General features: G+C 36.8%; 1 protein-coding gene across 2 annotated transcripts in view; it reads left to right on the forward strand.

Annotated features, from left to right (window-relative positions):
- Positions 1–18,247, forward strand: part of ADAMTS18 (ADAM metallopeptidase with thrombospondin type 1 motif 18) — a 188,539-nt gene that overhangs the window by 22,798 nt on the left and 147,494 nt on the right. The gene's annotated exons all lie outside the window — the stretch shown is intronic.

An 18,247-nucleotide genomic window follows, 5' to 3' on the forward strand; every position in this document is an offset into this window, starting at 1 on the left:
TGAATAAACAACAAGGGCCAAACCTCAGCTGGAGTAAATCTGAAAAGATGCAACGATGAATTCAGTGACATCTACTCTGGTTTACTCTACGCCCATGGACTATCCAGGGGCTGACTGATCTAAATCCCGTAGTGATTCTTTTAAAGTTTATTCGATCACTAATTATTTGGTGTATTTAAGTGACTGACTGTCACTTTGTGAGGCTTTTTAAGAACTGAGTTTACCAAGAAACCACGGGATTAAGGGTAACATTCTTTTAGGCTGTTTGGTGTCAGTGCTGTTCTTTTTTCTTTGAGGTTTACTTTGTTCCACAGCTGTGGTTTTATTGGGAAAAGTCTTTGCTTTACATCTGTTTTTTCCTTGCCTATTCCTCATGATATATGTTGGAAAACATAATTGTGTTAGCATGTTGCAAGTGAAAAGTGTGTGCCCTGTTGGGAACCTTCCCCCAAACTTGCTAGAGTGCAGGAATCCCAAATCCTACTCAGACCTCTGATTTTATAAATAGTGGGCAAAGTACAAAAGGCAAAAACTAAACAAACCTGAACATAAGTTTAAAAGCTATAAACCCAAACAGTCAATAAATCAAATGATAAGATTCCACAAGATGAAGAATTCATGAATAACAAGCATGTCAGTTCACTTGGTAGCATGTTGGAAATGTGCCTCCTCCTGCAACTGGTAATCAAATCCACCTGAACTAGTGGTTTATGACTTAAATAATGAGAAATATTTTCCAGTTACTGTATTAGAAGCTAGGTTAGAGAAATCAAAAAGAAAGGCTTTACTACTCAAGAAAATAAGAAGAGAAAGTTGTGTTTTCACAGACGTTTCCTTTGCAGTAAATCAACATTTGCCTCCTTTTTGTGTCCTCTTCACTTATGGGGGAAGAGGTTGCCTTTCATTTATCAGAGGCAGCAAGATATTTCTGGTCTTGGAAATGCTGCTGTAAACTAGATGTCTCTCAAATGGAGTCTAATTTCTCATTACCTTCCTAACCTTTCAACTTTTGCTGTTTCCAAAATGAGGAATTTCGAGATGCAAGTTCAGAAGTGAACTGCATCTTTTCAACAGTCCTCTCTGTTTAGTCAGATAAGAACATCTGTGCATTTTTAAGGGAGACTTTCCAAAGTGTTAGTGATCCATTGAATATTTTTCAGTTGGCAAATGGCAAATATACCCAAATCTGGGCCTCAGTGCATGTTTTCTTGAAACTTCATATTTTTCTTTAATTTCTAAATGGTTGCTTGTTGGTAAGAGACAAAAAGTTAGCTGCAGAGGAATACTTCTTGTGGCTTAACTTTATCATCATGCAAAACTGGATGAAGTGCAGTTAACATAATATAGAAGAGATGCCGAGCACAACTCATCCACAAAAGCTGCAAGCCCCCAAAAGAAGGCTGCAGTGTTATTCTTAAAATTCATTGCCCTTTCAACACTATTAATTACTCCCCTGAAAGAATGCAATTGTTAGGACAGTATATTGTTTGCCAGATTCATGAACAGAACTTAAGCCATACTAAAATCTCTCATTGTGACAGCAAAACTGATGGAATTGATGCTGTGAGCTCTACATCCTGTCTGCCTCCAAGGACTGGAAACTGCTAGTGGTTGTCTCAGTTAATCATAAGAAAACATGCAGTATCACAGGTATCAGTGTATGGTAGCAATTGTTTATTGGTGATTTTTCACCTGTAAGTATCATATTTTACTTAGCTATTTATTTGAATATTTTGATTTAAGTAAATCCTTTAATTAGATTAAAGTCTGAATTAGGTTTAATTGCCTCAAATTTCTAGGTGTTAGTTTTCCAGTGAACTGAAAAAATATGAAATAATATGGCTTGAATAGGAGAGAGGCATGGAGTGAAAGGTATCTCAGGATCCCTGAAAACATCTGCACTTTTACATAGTAATAGGAGAAAGCATTATTGCTGATGCCTGAAGAACGGACCAATTTGGAGAGAAATACCTTTCATGGGCAAATGGGAAAAAAAGCCTGTTTTCTATCCACTGTCAATGTAAGTTAAGATCAATCATGCAAACAATTATACTTCAAGAACTACCAATGTGAATAAATATTCCCATCGTTAAATATTGAAGGTATAATATGGAAATAGGCTTTAGGCATCAAAATCTTAAAGGAAAGGCAGTACCCACACTTCTTTGTCAGCTGCCTGCTGTGGTACTATTTGGTTCAGGCATGCTCTGCCTTGCTATATCTCGTGAGAGGCTACAAAATGTATTCATTAGAAAATCTGAGCAAAATAATAATAATAATAATAATAATAAATTCCTGCAAATTTTTCAAATAAGGAAAATAGTAACATGTAGCAAGCTCTTTTAGTTGTTGTTTGTTGGTGTTTTCTTAGACCTTTTACAAGCTTTGGTAGGGAGCTTTAAATAAACATATGGGAGAGGGAAGTTATGGCACCTCCAGATCTGAAGTAATATTTAAACTGGGTGAAAGATCTGTAACATGTAGTCTGTTTTATCATCATGTGGATCTGTGACTATCATCTGCCTTTGGAAAGGGCCGTAATATAAAGGATGATATAAATGTAAATTTGTATAAGTTACTTTCTAGTAAAAAAAAACTTTACTGAAGCAGACTTTATAGCAATGAAAATTGGCTTAATCTTTACCATGCCAAATGCTCAGTCCAAACCCAACTATTCTTTCACTTTGTTGGGTTCTACAGACATGTTTCCCAACCATAATTTATGTTATTAAGTACCAAACCTTGTACTATTTAATTGAAATACGGTATCACTTTCCCCTGCAATTTTTATTTTAATTTCATAGCCGCTTGTATTTGTTTTGTAGAACAGTGTTGCTGAGTCAGATTTGTTTAAGGATAAATGCTTGCAAGGAACATTTCTTGAGGAAGTGTTTCCATTATCAAGGGATATGTTTTGATGTAGACACGTTAGAGTAAATCTGAACTCAAGAAAAGAAAGAAAGAAAGAAAGAGCAAACTTCTAATCTGTGTGATGGTATGACGGGCTCAGGTCAGGTCAGAACAAAAGCCCATTTGGTTTCATTTGCTTATAGTTCATACGACTACATTTCTGGCTTTTACCTTTTTACATACAGAAGTCCCAGTCTGTTGACTTAATTTCTAAACCACTATGCTGGGAGGGGGTCAAGAAAAGAGCCATCTCTTTCCAGGCCTGCACACCATTTCAGTGAACTTAAAATGATGTCAGCATCTTCAGGAAGTAGAGACCCAGAGATATATATGAGTAAGTCAGGGCCTGCAGACCTGTCTGCTGTCGTCTGGACCAAGTCCTTATACGGCTATCCTGGGCTTTTACCTTACTTCGTCTACCAATGAACCTTTTAATTTCTTTTCTTAAAAAAGACTCCTCAGCTCATAGTGAAAGGAGCAAAAATACAATCAGAATTTTCACTTCTAAATGTTTTTTGTTGTTTGAAAGAAAACCAGCAACAACTGAAAGATAATAGCTTGTGGTAGATGCTTAAGAACAAAACAAACATACAGTGATACATTCCCAGATATTCAGCTGCCAAAATTATTTTATATTCAGGGAACTTCTAAGCCAAATGATCATCTTTGTGTTCAAAAGCCTTTATTAGATGTTTCTTCAATGAATTTGTTCAATTCCTTACAAACCCTAGCAATCTTCCAACATCCACATCCTGTGGCAAGAAATTCCATGAGGCAGTCTTTTAGTCTGATGATTGTGCTGCTATTGTATTTCTACAATGCATGGAAATTAACAGCTCTGTTACATTTTCCTGCCCATTATCTTAACACAGGAAATCACTCAGATACTGCTCAAAGCACTAAGCAAGATTCTTGGCTGATACAAGTTGAAATCAATGGAACTGTGATAATTAATGAAATAGTATGATATTGCTGCTCTGCCAGTGCAGTCTTGAGTCTGAGACTGTTTTTTTTTTTTTTTCCACCATTTCATACACCTCACCTACAGAAATTTCCATTCACTTGGCTGTGTGCCACTCCGCTGGTACTCCCAGGAGGAAATAACTGGGTGAGTCCCCAGGTGTAGGGAGTGCTCATGGGCAAACTGACCTTCTGGCAGGGCTGTGCCTGGCCTGGTGATCTAATGTATTCTGTCTGATTTTGGAGTGCTTTCAAATGGCAAATATATAGGACGTAAGGTGAAACTAAGTCTTTCTTAAATAATATTTTTTTGGCTTAATGACAAAATATATCTACAGAAAGTCTGTGTTCTGGTTTGACCTGGAGATTAAGTCCAGGGAGCACTTTAGGCTACAGTAAGATTCTTGGTATCTCTCAGGTCAGGTATATATAGAAAAGCATCTCATTTCACAGAACTCCTCCTTTCTACTCTGTTTTCTTTAGGATGGAACTTCCATTTCATCCTCATCACATACATTTAGGATGTAACTATGTGCAGGGATAATAACGCCTTGAGAAGGTGCTTTGTCAAGGCAGGTTCGTTCTGTGAGATGCATCTGGAGGGCTCTCCTAGAAAGACCTCACTGATGACACCAATGCAGATAGCACCTTTGTAAGTGGAGTTAGGGGTGGAAAGAGCATATCAGTGTAAGCATATTTTGGACAGCTAATACTTTAAGGATTTCATGCAGGACTGCATAATGTATGGATAGCTAGGTGCACAACACTGACTGTCGATAGAGTGCCACTGACTGCAGCATCAGTATGCTTAATGCTGGCTAACTGCCCAAGGAGGTAGTATTTTTGGACAAATTTTGCAGCATGTGATGCTATATTTTGAAGCAGCTATTGACCTGGATCATAGCTGACTGAAAACAAAACATTTACCTTTCAGCCTGGAAGTTCTGCCTTCTGTTTTACAGGAACTCAGCACATAAGTCCTACCTGTCTTGCTTCCTCACGGTTTTAGTTGCTTGTAATTATGAGTATCAGATCAACTTTTCCCTTTATTTTCTCAGCAGAAAGTTATTTGTGGAAAAATATATTCCTGATATCTGGCTGTGGGATGGATCATATTCCTAATACAAAGGATGACCTAGTTTCAGTATGTGATGTGGCAGTTTTCCTCAACTCTGACCGTATTTCAGTAGCACTTAGCACCCTCACCTAACTCCTGCCCACAAGCTTTTTCCCACTACAGGAGTGATCATTTTCAGTACAAAAATATCCCTAACAAAATGACAGATTGCCCGCATTACTGCTTTTTAATGAAGCAGACTCTCTAATGTAAAATAATCAGCGTGGTTTTTGGTTTGGCTCAGAGACTTACAATAAAATATTGAGTAGTAAAATGGGAGGTCAGAGATGCCTGAGTAATACTAAATTGTGCATGCCTATCACATTTTATTCCTGTAATTGAAGAGTTGCTCTGTTTTAACTTCTAGCAGGGGCTGTTTACCTTATTGGCAAATGTCCATTCCAGGTCCTATCTGTGCTGATTTTCAGAGGAAAGGGCTCATTATACCTTGCTTCTCATTTATGATCATAAATTGTATTTTTAGTTAAACTTGGGCATCTTGTCCATTCAGCTCCAGACACCTTTGGTAATGCTTTCTGTGGCAGACAGGATGAGGGCTTTCATGGTGCCTCAATAACAGACTGCCTAGTGACAGTCCTTTAAGACACCATGTAGATGACAGAGTGCCACACTTGTGACTTACTTGTGCACATGAATGTTAGCTATGGGGATTCCAAGGAGCTTCTCTCACTTGAACAAACAATAGCACTCACCAAACTGTTGAAGTAGGAAATGCAGTTACCGAGCTTGTCATACAGGTCCTAAAAAATCATGGCAAACTTTTCAAGCTGTTTCTGGCTTGAAAGCCTGTTCTACTTCTTGAAAAAGGGCTAGATCACTAGTTTCATGTTCAGTCCTTAGAAGTGCTGAGTACATCCAGTCAGTAACTAAGATCCATTCTGTCCTCTGCATGTAAATTTTTCAGAAATATGCAAGACTAAGTCTTAAGTTAAAGCCTCATCAATTAGTACATGCTGGCAATGTCTTCAAGGGTGAGCATACATCTTTTGAAGAACACAACAAGCTTTATGTAGTTCTTAAGGTCTTCATAAGCCCTCTGTTTTTCACATGATGACTATGACAGTTGAAAGTGTCACCCTTTCAGAGCAACAAGATGATATATGTCTATCTCGTTTCACAAAGCTGTTAACAGGGAATCTTCTGTTAGTGCAAATATTTTTAATTTTTCTGACTTTACTAGCCTGGCCTAGATTACTTGTAGTGATAGTAAGTGTGTTTTGAAGGTGGTCATTCGTGTGGCAGAATAAGTTCTTGTTTATTGTGAGCTGATAGATCAGCCGTTATTTAATTTACAGAACAGCTGCAAAAGTAATTACTTGGATATGTTGAACAGTTAGGTCTAATGAAGGGGGATTTCTAATGACAGTTACATTCTGAACTCATTTTTACTCATACAGCAATAACCAGAGCCTTGAAAAACTTAGGACAACTTTACAGGAACCATCTTGTGAAAGCTATTTTAAAGAGTAAATTTTGCTGAAAATCTTTCAGCGGGAAAGACCATTTTTTTGCTCCTTCTGCAGACATACATGGATTATTAAGCAGCAGAGGGACAAAAATAGGTTAAACTATTGTCCATTTAATGACTAATATGTTATGCATATTGTTGAATGATATAAATGCAAAAAAAATAGTAGGAGTTTACTTATTCAGATGGGAAGAAAGCAAAATAATAAGAAGAAAGTATTTGCACAATAACAAAGGAAACAAAATATGGATACCTGGTGATTTGCAGAACATGTTGTCAAAAGATATGGGTCATGACCTCAAACATTAATAAGCATTTTGTGTTTTTGCTCCATGTCCAGTGGACATGCAAGCTCTTTTGTTACCTTTTTCTCTCATGTTACCTTTTTCTCTCATGTTCAATAAGATAATATCGCAGTAAAATACATGACCTTTGTGTCTTGTTGAGAATTGTGCAGGTGGCTGAATAGAATGCTGTATGCAATCTGAACTCAGTTTCTGGGGAGATGATTAGTGTCAATGGTGCAGAAAAGAAGTGGGCTGGGGAAGCTGTCTTGGGAATTAGGATAAGAAAATGCCACAGGCAACAAATTATGCAAGTGGAGGAAGGGAAGATGAGTGTGGACTTGAATTTTGAGTGGACAATATAGACAATTTGGGTGTAGTGAGAGAGGAGAGAATAAGAAATAAAAAGCACTTACATAGATTCAATATATATTTATCTTGTTGGACCCTCAGAACTTGAGGGCTCTTGTCTCTTGTTCCTCTTTTTTTTTTCTTTTTTTTTTTTCCCCTTATAAATAAATAAATAACTCATAGACTGCCGAACTCCAATGGAGCCCGCAAAATCTGTCTATTGACTTTAGTAGAAGTGGAATTATCTGCACATTTTTAGTTTGTAAGTACTGCAGTGCAATAATGATTTAAAGAGTTTTATGCCTAAACTGACTGTTATTGAGTCATTTCATCCTGTTTTATGATCATTGTATGTTTACAGGTTGGATGATTAAATGTACTGTCTTCTGCTTTTCAGAATGTTTCATTCAGACTGCCTTACTATGGAATCTGTCTATTTTTTCAAGCCATATATTTTAAAACATTATTTTCTTCATTCCACCTTATGACATTTTTATGTTTGAACTCATTTTTTAACAATTTATGGTGAATGTGATTCTGTTGCTTCATAAAAATTATGTTTTTATATGATTTATCCTGATGCCCTAAGTAGCACTTATATCAGCACTGATGCTGAGGTCTAGTCATTCTGATCATCATCATCAGTCACTGCAGGGCAACTCCAAAGTAGGTAAGTTTTGTGCAGCTCATATTGGCTCAGTAATGTGTGACACAAGGAATTTGAACAAAAGCCCAGCTTTCCAGTATCCGTGGTTAAGGCAAACTCAGACTGGAAACAGATTTGAAGTGCAATTCTGATAACTCCTATCAGAGAAGGAAAACAGTGAATGTCCACTGTTGTCAATGATGACAGTCAGCTTTTTCTTTATGAATTAATTTTGAGTCTGAAATCTTGTTTGGACTTCATAAAGTCCAAATACCATAGTATTTTCTTATTCTGGTTCTTCAAGGTCCATTAGGACCTTGGGTATATAGTTCTATAGTTTTTTGTTGTGATTTTGTTATATTGGGTTGATTTGTTACTTATTCTTCCCTTACAGAAGAGTATGTGTATTTCCTATATCAGTTGATGTTTGCAAAGATGTATCATTTTAAAAAATCAAGATTAATTGGTTTTGTTTGAGGGTTTTGATGAACATGTAATTTAGATGCTAATAAAGAACAATGAGCCATGAGGGTTGCTGTATACTTCTCTCTCTGTGGATGATGATTGCTTAAGACAACATATTTCAATTAGCTATTAAAATGCTTTGTTGGTAGCTTGAAGAGCATATACCATGAACTCTTGAAAATCTCTTTCATCATTGTACTCATTAAATTATCGTTAAAGATCAGACCATGTTATCTTGACAGTGACATCAATGAGAGATTTACATGGTTGAGGCAAGCAACATTTGACTCTAAATCATCCCAACTAAAAGGGTAGATTGGTGTAAGGGTAGTTGAAAAAAACTCCTCTTAGGTTTATTACACTGTGAGGTCAATCTTATATTACTTGACTCAAGCAGATTCTTACATAAAGTCCAAGAAATTTAATGGAGAGACTTCCATGTGGGGCCATTGGGCATTTCTGGATTTTATACAATGGAGAGGATTTCAGTGGCTTAGTGAGCTTTGAGTATGCAAAATGTATATGCCTAAACCTATATTAACATACTGTTGTATTTCACCACTTTTCATGTAAACATCTTTTCAAATTAGACCCAGCAGATGACCTTTCTTAGTTGAAAACCTTTAAGAAACTTCTGACCCGAAGTTTCTTTTTCTTAGCTCAGTGTTTGTTGTGTGAAAAACAAGACAATGTTTTGCGAGGTGAATGGCGTATATTCCATGTGAATGATTATGCGGTTGTTCTATAGAGAACATTTTCTGTGGATTCAGCCTAATGAAACATATGCTTCCTATTATATCAAATACATTTTTTAACAATAACCATTTCATCATTATGAAAACGTTTAGATGTTTGCTTTATAATTTATATCCTTCTTTCAAATGTCACCTCTTAAAACTCATAATCATTTTATGAAAAAATATTTCAGCTCTTTTAACAATTATTGCTGAAAACAAAGGAAACTCAGTCATATGTATTCCATCCCAAACTGTATTTGACCTCTTTCAGAACTAATAGATTATTTTTTATAAGAATAAATAAATAAATATATATATGTAACATTCATCTGCTACTCAATTCAATTATTCTTCCTTAATTACCTTCTGCAGTTGTTCTGTCTGTATCTGCCATTCTGTCTTTCTCTGCTAGTAAAATAATCTAGGAGTCTATTAAGCAGAAGAGGAATGAAGCATACAAAGGACAGAAGTACGCTCTGGCTTTCTTTGTCTGTAAAGTAGTTGACAAGTGGGATATGCAGGGCTGGAGTGAAGCACATACTAGAATAGTGTGTGAAACCTGGGAGTTTTCACTTCATATTTAGGAAGAAAGGTAAATTATGCTTTAGGAATTGCAAGTTTCTCTTTTCTGGCATGAGGCCTCAGGATTTCAGATAGGAGGTTCAGGAATACGCATTTTGTATTTTTCTCTCCTTCCTTTATTTCTTTATTCTTGTCGGTCTTAGTTCCCACTTTACTCAGAGGTCAATGGGTCAAGACTTTTCAATTTCCTTTCTACTTTGTATTTTGTCTTCACTACAGTTGACTACAAAATAATTTTTGTGTGGTCTCAACAGTGCTGAGAACAGGGGGATGATCCCTCCCCAACCCTGCTGGCCACACTACTTCTGATGCAGTCCAGGATGCCACCGGCCTTCTTGGCCACCTGAGCACACTACTGGCTGATGTTCAGCTGACTGCTGACCAGCACCCCCAGGTCCCATTCCACTGGGCAGCTTTCCAGCCACTCTTTCCCCAGCCTGTATGGCTGCATCGGGTTGTTTTGACCCAAGTAAGCACCCCGGCTGAAAGCCATGCCACTGGACTCAGCCCATTGATGTAGCCTATGCAGATCCCTCTGCAGAGCCTTCCTACCCTCAAGGTATCATCTGCAAATTTACTGAGAGTGTGCTCAATCCCCTCATCCAGATTATTGATAAGAATGTTAAACAAAACTGGCCCCAGTACTGAGCCCTCGGGAATGCCACTGCTGTCTGGGTTGTCTGATTGTGGGGGAACATCCTCACTGAAACATACCGCATGAAACTTTTGTCTTTCCCTGGAAAGTGAAAGATACTGTAGTAGAGATCCATTGTTATTTCTAAATAGCATCTTATACCTACCAGTCCTATGCACAACAGAAATCCTTCATTATGTGAATAGTTCTGCAGATTCAGTAGCACTGATTACATAATAGAAACTGCTTACCTGAACAAAGAGTTCGGGTTAAGGTACGTTAATTTTTCCTTTGCCAAGTAACAGAAGTAGGAACGTATCTGAAATGAATTTTAACCCAGTTCTCCCTTGCTTCCCAGACTTCTCTATGCTTGTCTACACTCAGTAGCTGCAACAGTAATGCATTTAGCATGAGTACAGCATTAAACACTGAAAAATGCTACTCATTTGTAACTGATTCTCAGTCCTGCTTTTACTCTACCTGTCACATTCGCTGTGTATTTGCCCAGATAGGTGGGACAAATAGCAGCAGGCATTAAGTAACAGCTATCTTCTTGATTCTTAGACTAAATCTGTACTATCAGTTAGGCTTAGTGATGCTTACTGATGTTCTTTTCAGCTTAAGAATGCCCAAATGCTTTACCCCAAGGCAATATGATGAAGAATTATTATATGTCAAATCCCCCATTTCTGGTACGACTTTGTCAACATACATTGAATAAATGATATAATCTTTATAATGCCCTTTTTTCAGTGTCCTTTACCCCTTATTCAGTGTTACTGGGGGACTGAGAAGTTGGTTTGGCAGAGCTCTTTTTATAATTTGATATAGATCTGAATTCAGCAGATATGCTCACCATGGCTATTCTGGTTACTGTAGTCAATTTTAACATAATAAGGAATTGACTGCCTGTACTTTTCATTAGCTTTGTAGCATTGTTGAGTCCTGTATATTGCAAAATAGATAATTAGACAGGGAAAATCTTAGAATACTGATTAAAAAAAAAAACCACAAATTTTGTTTGGACGAATGTTGATCATTATCTTGAATCTTTATAATGTAAATGTGTGAGTTACATACAGCATTTCAAAAATGCTTCCAAGCACTTTCTAAGCATACCTGATAAACACTTTAGGAAGAGTTTATTGTATGCGAGAGAAGAGAATTCCAATTATTTGTGCAAGTTACAGACTGGGAGATAAGGAGAATAGGAAAAAAAGAGGAGTAAAATATGGCCCTGCTTTGTTTTCCCTTTTTGATACAATTTGTTGTGGCTAGAAAGAATTTGGGGTTTCTGGATACTGCAAGAGGTTAGTGCATTTAGGTTTTGTGTTGGAGTATTATAAATAGATGAGATTTATAAACATAAAACCAAACTAAAAATCACATGATGAAAGATTACCCATTGATTTTTTATTTCAAATTTATAAAAATATTTATAAAAATATAAAGGTCTAAATATGTAGGTGCTGTTATGAGTCATTTGTATTTACCATATCAGTGTTTCTGTAATTTACCAGTCCATTAGAACAATTTAGTACAGGTGAAACACATTCTGTTATAGCAATTTCTCACTGGTGTGAATATTAAAGAAGTGTGAAACTCAACAATAGAATTAGTCAGGTGGGAAAAATGGTAAATCAGACTCAGGGTAGAACAGTCCATTCTATGCTTTACATATTCTCTGTTGAAGTTGGTATGAAAAATAATCAAGAATAATATGCAACTTCATTCCACCTTTCACTGAAAGACTGTGGCATGTTTGGCAGAATGTCTCCCAAGACTCTGTGAAAATGTGGTACTCATAGCTGCCCATTATCCTGCTTCACATTATAAGCAAATGTAAGTAAAAAGAAGTCAGGACATTTCCAAACTTGCACAAAGCATGATCTGGAATCTTGAGACCAGATTTATCCTCCACTTGAATTACATCAGAATAAATTTGGCTTTCATTTTGTTCTTGGTTTTAACTTGAGACTCTGGAAATGTTGAATCGCTGGAAATGTTTTCAAGTCTGAGTCTCAGTAATCACTTCGCTAATAATTAACACAATTGAGAGAGTTTTATGAGAAGACAGTTAAAATTATTGCATAGATTTAAGTTACACAGAATCATTCCCAACCAAACAAAGCTTTTAACGTATCAGTTAAGGATGATAATGTGGATTCCTATGCATAGACAATGTACTTGCTAATGTCTGCTCTGATGATAGATCTTATAATTTGGTTAAATGAAGATTGGAAAATCAGTCCACATAAAGGCATTTTCTTCAGCAGCATGTATCTTAATTTGTGAAATTCAATAGCAGCAGAAGAAAACAAGTTCTTGATATTTCCTTGTATACATCCAATAGGAAGGATTGTATTGCTGTAGAAGCAAAAAATTGTACCAACAGACAATGTTACACAGTCAAACTGTTCATTATTTATCTATGGCCTAACATCTAACATTTGATGAATGAATTTACAACAAAATAAGGTTACTGGAGGTTGTTCAATTGTTTCATGTGGTTAGGACAGCTGTAGGCAATCTGTATAGGATCTTCTGCTATTAGAAACCTATACATGTTTAGGCAGCATATATTTCATTTATGATCTGCCAGAAAATATATTAAAACTGAAGATCACTATATGAATATTCCTCTATGACTGTTTACAGCATAAGAGGAATTTCCCAAGATTTAAAGTAACCACAGTCATCTCATCTGAACATTTCATGAAAATTAAGTCTGTCTGTTTTGAATGTGTCTTCTACATTCAAGAAAGGTCACTTAATATAGATTGTATCACTCATTTTGACCTGCTCTTAAATTCAAAAAAAGTCTTTACATGTCTTGTGCTCACATGTAAAATCTCTAGTTCTCTTAAAGCATTGATTCAAGGCTTTGAATTTTAGTCTTTTAACCAACGAAGCCAGAACCGATTATCATGGTTCCAGCACTCCACATGGTGTTAAATGGAAATAAAAGTAGTCTGAGGTCGACTCATATGACAATCAGATACATATGAAACTCAGCCCCAGAAATCAAGCTCTAACTCTTTTGCCCATCTTCCTCCAACTCCCCATAAGAGGTTTTCCAGACTTACGCTGATCCTTTCAGTTCTGCCACTCTTTAGCTTTGCATCTGTTGTTAATTATTTTGTCTTTGTCAGCTGTTCAAACAGAATCTAAAAATACACTAAAATATCCACTTGCAAACCTTTTTGCAAAGAAAGAGCCAGAAGGTTTTTGACAATGGTTAGCTCATCATTTATTCCAAACCCAGGAATGAGCCTCCATCTTTCTTTCCTGTCCTGAAATCCTTATAAGTGAAAACATAATCTGACAGACAGCCTTGGAGGTTTGAAGTGCATGTGAGTAGAGAGGGCTTCTGACTTACATGGGTATGCATAGGCAGAACTGTTTAATTTGAGAAACACAGACTTCCTTACAGATAAAAAATGTAACCAAGCTGAAGTAGCTTGGAATTTTAAGGATTTGCTAAGGACAGAAAAAAGTTATTTTTGCCCATTTCTGGTGATCTTTTATATGAAGCAGAACATCATATTTCTGTCATAAAAGCATTATTTATAAACTAATTCCTATGCCATGACTTGCCAGAAACTATTCTGACATCCAGAGAGCTCAGGATACCGAAAGAAACCCATTAAACCATGCCATCTTGAGGGGCTGTGGTGGTTTTAATTACAATCCACAAGATGGTACAAAAATGAAAAGCTACAGTCAATGTTGCCAAAGCCATCCATAGAGCTTGCTTTGCTCGCCTGGGGGGTTGAACAACTATTGCATTTCCACATGCATATATGCTTGGGACTAACAGTTAAACAAATGTATTATGTTTGTTTGTATTTGGCTCTTAGCAGTACATAGGCTATGTGTTTCTGTAAAGATAGTAATTAGAAAATCATACCGCTACTGTTGTGCACTTGCTTTAAAATTGTGTGATGATTGTTATCTGTGGTGCAAAATCACCATAGTTATATACTCGCTTCCTTCAGCGTAAATAAAATCTGAATTCATCTGACAAATGAAACCTCAGCCCAGCAGACATTTAAGCTTTAAAGTCCATGAAAATATTTGTTTGCTTGCACCTAAGTATATATTCAAATGTACTGGGGACTACGAATTGACTTCAAAAAATGTAAATTCACACAATGGTTGAGCTGTGTCTAGTCTTGCTTAACTCCAACTCACTGCGCTATGGAGTTGCCATAGCAGATTTTAACTGGAATACTGTCAAAACAAATATATAAAAATGAAGTCTTGTAGCATCTTCAGAATAATTAACAGTAATGTCACAACCACTGTAAAGTTTAAGGTATATATTTTCTTCTGTTCCCCCAACATGCTGTTAGATGCTACATTTCACCTCCCTTCTTGGCAATTCCAGCAGCATCTCAAAGTAAAACTTCTGTATCCATGAGAAAAGTAATGCTTGTTACTGATCAACTGGACCAGAAGGAAAAGGCAGAAGTACAATGTCAGAGTGTAAAGCAAAACAAGGATATATTACATTAATTATGTGGAAATGTTAACTACATTACTTTGTTTTCATATATTCATCTACTATGTTCATGCTGCAGATTTAGATGGGGCAAGGAGCACTCTCTTTGCTATACACTAATCTCAGCTGAAGATGGAACAAAAATCACCTTTTACTGATGTCAGCCATAAGAGCTTTGTTTATTTATTTGAAAATACCACGCCTACCATGTCAACTGAGGCAGCACAGACACATTGAGGGTGACGAGCCAGGACCCTTTCCCCGTGCATGGCTACTGCGAGAGCGCATGTGGTTCATGCGAGAGCAAGTGACTTCCTAACACTGGAGCATTCCTAATTGCATGCAATACCGTGCATATTCTACTCCTGTTGCTGAAATTTATTTGCCATTGTGTAACAGAGGATGCCTGCAGTTGGGTTACAAAACAGAAGGAGTTGTTAGATGGCTGTTAGAAGAGCGGAAGCCACTTCCTTCTTAAGTCTGTCAGGAAAGGCAGCAGAAATGCCTGAGGCCAGACAGAATGTTCTGTGGGGCTGATCTGGCTTGCAGACCATGTTTTAGCCACTAACTGTTGCATTTCATTTATTATCCTACTAAGTTATGCTTATATTTGTGCTTTTATTCTTATCCTAATAATTCTGAGTTCAGCTGCTTGCTAAGCGAAAGCAAAACTGCATGGATCTATGGATTCTGCACATAAGAATCCATCACATTATTTTGTTCTTTTTAAAATGTCATATCCTAGCATAATGAATGGGTTCCCATATCAAGAGTGAGCTAGTTTTACTTAGTATCCAGGTGATCGTCATTATTACAAATTCTTTTTATTCAAAGAAAACCACATTGCCATGCAGATTGCTAGTGCAGCATTTATTGGAATTATCATCTTTCCAGTTATGCATGTATGAGATGTTTGCTCAGTTTGCTTCAAGAATTTCTTGTTTTGCAAGTTCACACAAATCACCAGAAATGGCTCACTTAAAACATTCTTCAGAAGGGAAATGGTGATAACAGATGAATGCTTTTATAAACCTAGCTGGGGACAAAATCAGCTAACGGCAGCTTGGAACAGAGCAGATGCAGCTCAGATGGAAGTCTCTGGGCAAAGTTCACAGATGATATCTATGGGTGGATAAGTTACAGACAGAGCTGTTCTGCAGAGGGCATGTGCTGAATGCTGGAGCCAAAGATGCTAAATGCAATGCTTAGGACCTAGTGTACTTGCCCATTCACACTTTTACTAATGAGAATGCTATCAGGTGGCTAACAAATAACTGCCATTTCATAACAAAGCAGGGTCACTGCATGTGAGGCATTCTCCCCCTCACATCATCCTTTTATATTCTGTAAGACCTTAGAGGGTAGGACGAGTTGTAACATATAATATCATTCCAGTCAAAGAAGAGACCAACAGTTTAGGTCTTGAAGACCTAGAGATACAGAAGACAACATTTTAAGAAGTATTTAATGGCCCAGTTTTGAAGGCCCAACTTTGAAAGGCATATAAAACTGCTGTTACAGAACTAACAGTATTTTCAAAACCAACGATGGTATCTAATACAGAGAAATTAGGAAACTGGGCACTTGTAGAATCTTGCTACCTATGCAACTGCAATTTCAGGTCCTTAAGTTCCTTAAACATCTGGTCTTAAGTGAACTGGGAACTAAAGTGATCCTGGTTTTCACAAGAGTTTACACTCCAAAATCACTTAGATGAAGCCATATGACCATAAAGAGTGTTAAAGAGAACAGAAATACAGTCTGACACATTCTCAGCAGAATATATAAAGAAGCCTAAAAAGGCTGTAACTATAGTTATACTGAATTACTGTTTGGGTAGGTACTGTGAAAAAAAAAAAAAAAAAGGCTTGATGCATGAAGGTGATGCATGCTTTATTATCTGTATTTTCAGTTTGCTGCCTTCGGTTTTTCACTTTCACTTTTTCTTTTTACTTTGAATTCAGTTTATGTACACTATTTCAAAATTTTCAGTAGATTTCATTTAGAAGTGGAAGTTCAGTTGTCATGCACAAATCTCTAAGAGCATGTATGTGTCAAGACAGAGTCTGAAGAGTCAAATACCTTTTAGATCACAGCACGATCTTATCTAAACCTGAGTCCAATGGAAATCAAGCGGAAAGCTGTATAAAGCTGGACTCATTAATGGTACAGGTTTTCAGAGATGACTTAAATCTTGCTACATTGCAAAAACCAGTTCAGTTTGTACAAGAGTTCAAACCAAATACAGACTGTTATCATTTTCAGTCATCGGGAAAGGAAAATGCTCTTAGTGCGATCCCAGTAAAGGATATTCTCTTGAGTTTTCTTGTTCGAGCTACTGTAGCTTGTTTACATTTCCAAAAGAAGCTGTGTGAAATGTTTCACATACGAAGTCAAATCTTTAGAGAAATTTAAGGTAGGACTTCTGTTGTATTTTGATGTGTTTCGGTAAAACTTAACACTTTAACAGTAGGAACCCCTGGATCCTTCTCTCTCTTATCCTCTGTGTGCTAGTTACTGCGAGAAGCGTTAGACTTACAAGACATTTATACTATGAAAATCAAAAGAAAACTATCCAGCAGGTCAAGGCATGGAAAACAGTAACAAACACCTGCTGCTTCTACATATGGATAGATTTTTCACTTAAGTGGAAATCACTTAGCTGAGAATCAAAGCACTGGTCAAAAGCGTGTCAAAGCAGTTAAAACCAGAAAGGCTCATAGAAATGTTTTATGAGAAAGCATGTAGCTTAAAATGTTGAACTTTCACAGATAAATGTGCAGAATTAGTTAGCTATTTTGTCTCTTTCATTTGCTAATCAATTTTCCCCACTACCAGCCTATGACAACTAGTAGGCCTGCACATTTGTTTCATATGGTCAAAGAATGTTTAACCCCCTACTGACCCCCTAGTGTTTGCTCTCCTTCCCTCAAGGCACGGAAGACTTTAAAGTAGAAAACTGATGAATGAAAAGAATTAATCTCTTGGGGGCTTTTGTCATGAAAGCTTGAAAGGGGATCAGAACAGTCTGACATGTTGACAGCTGAAGTCAAGAGGAAAATTATGATATAACACAGCAAGTCAAAAATGTTATGTGCCATTGTATCCAAAAGGCAAATAAAGTATATGTAGTGCCTTATTTCTTTTTTGATTGCTTTTGCTACTGGTAAAAACAGTAAATTCTATACTGGATCCAGCAGTTTTGGTTCATAGCATCAGTCCTTTGAAAAAATGGAGGGTATTCACAACTGCTTTCTAAGAATAAGCTTTCAAGCTGCTCAGAGATGGGGGTAACATGTAAATGAGCATCTTCTGGCTTGTGCCTTATCCCTTTTACAGTCTATGATGGATCTTTGGTTGCTGCTACTACTCAGGACAATTTTGTTTGTGCTTTGTCCTATTCTGACTAGCTTACTTTGTTTGGAAGTTGTAAGGCTTCAGTGTGATAGATTTCAAATTTCCTCCCTGAATACAGAGTCCCCAGCTCCCTATGCCAACGGTGGTGTAGTTTGCTATATGAGCTTGATTTTTATTAATATACTGTTGCTCAAATACTTTTTCAGCTATT

This window comes from Anser cygnoides, chromosome 12, assembly GCF_040182565.1.
Source record: "Anser cygnoides isolate HZ-2024a breed goose chromosome 12, Taihu_goose_T2T_genome, whole genome shotgun sequence".
Taxonomy (NCBI): Eukaryota; Metazoa; Chordata; class Aves; order Anseriformes; family Anatidae; genus Anser; species Anser cygnoides.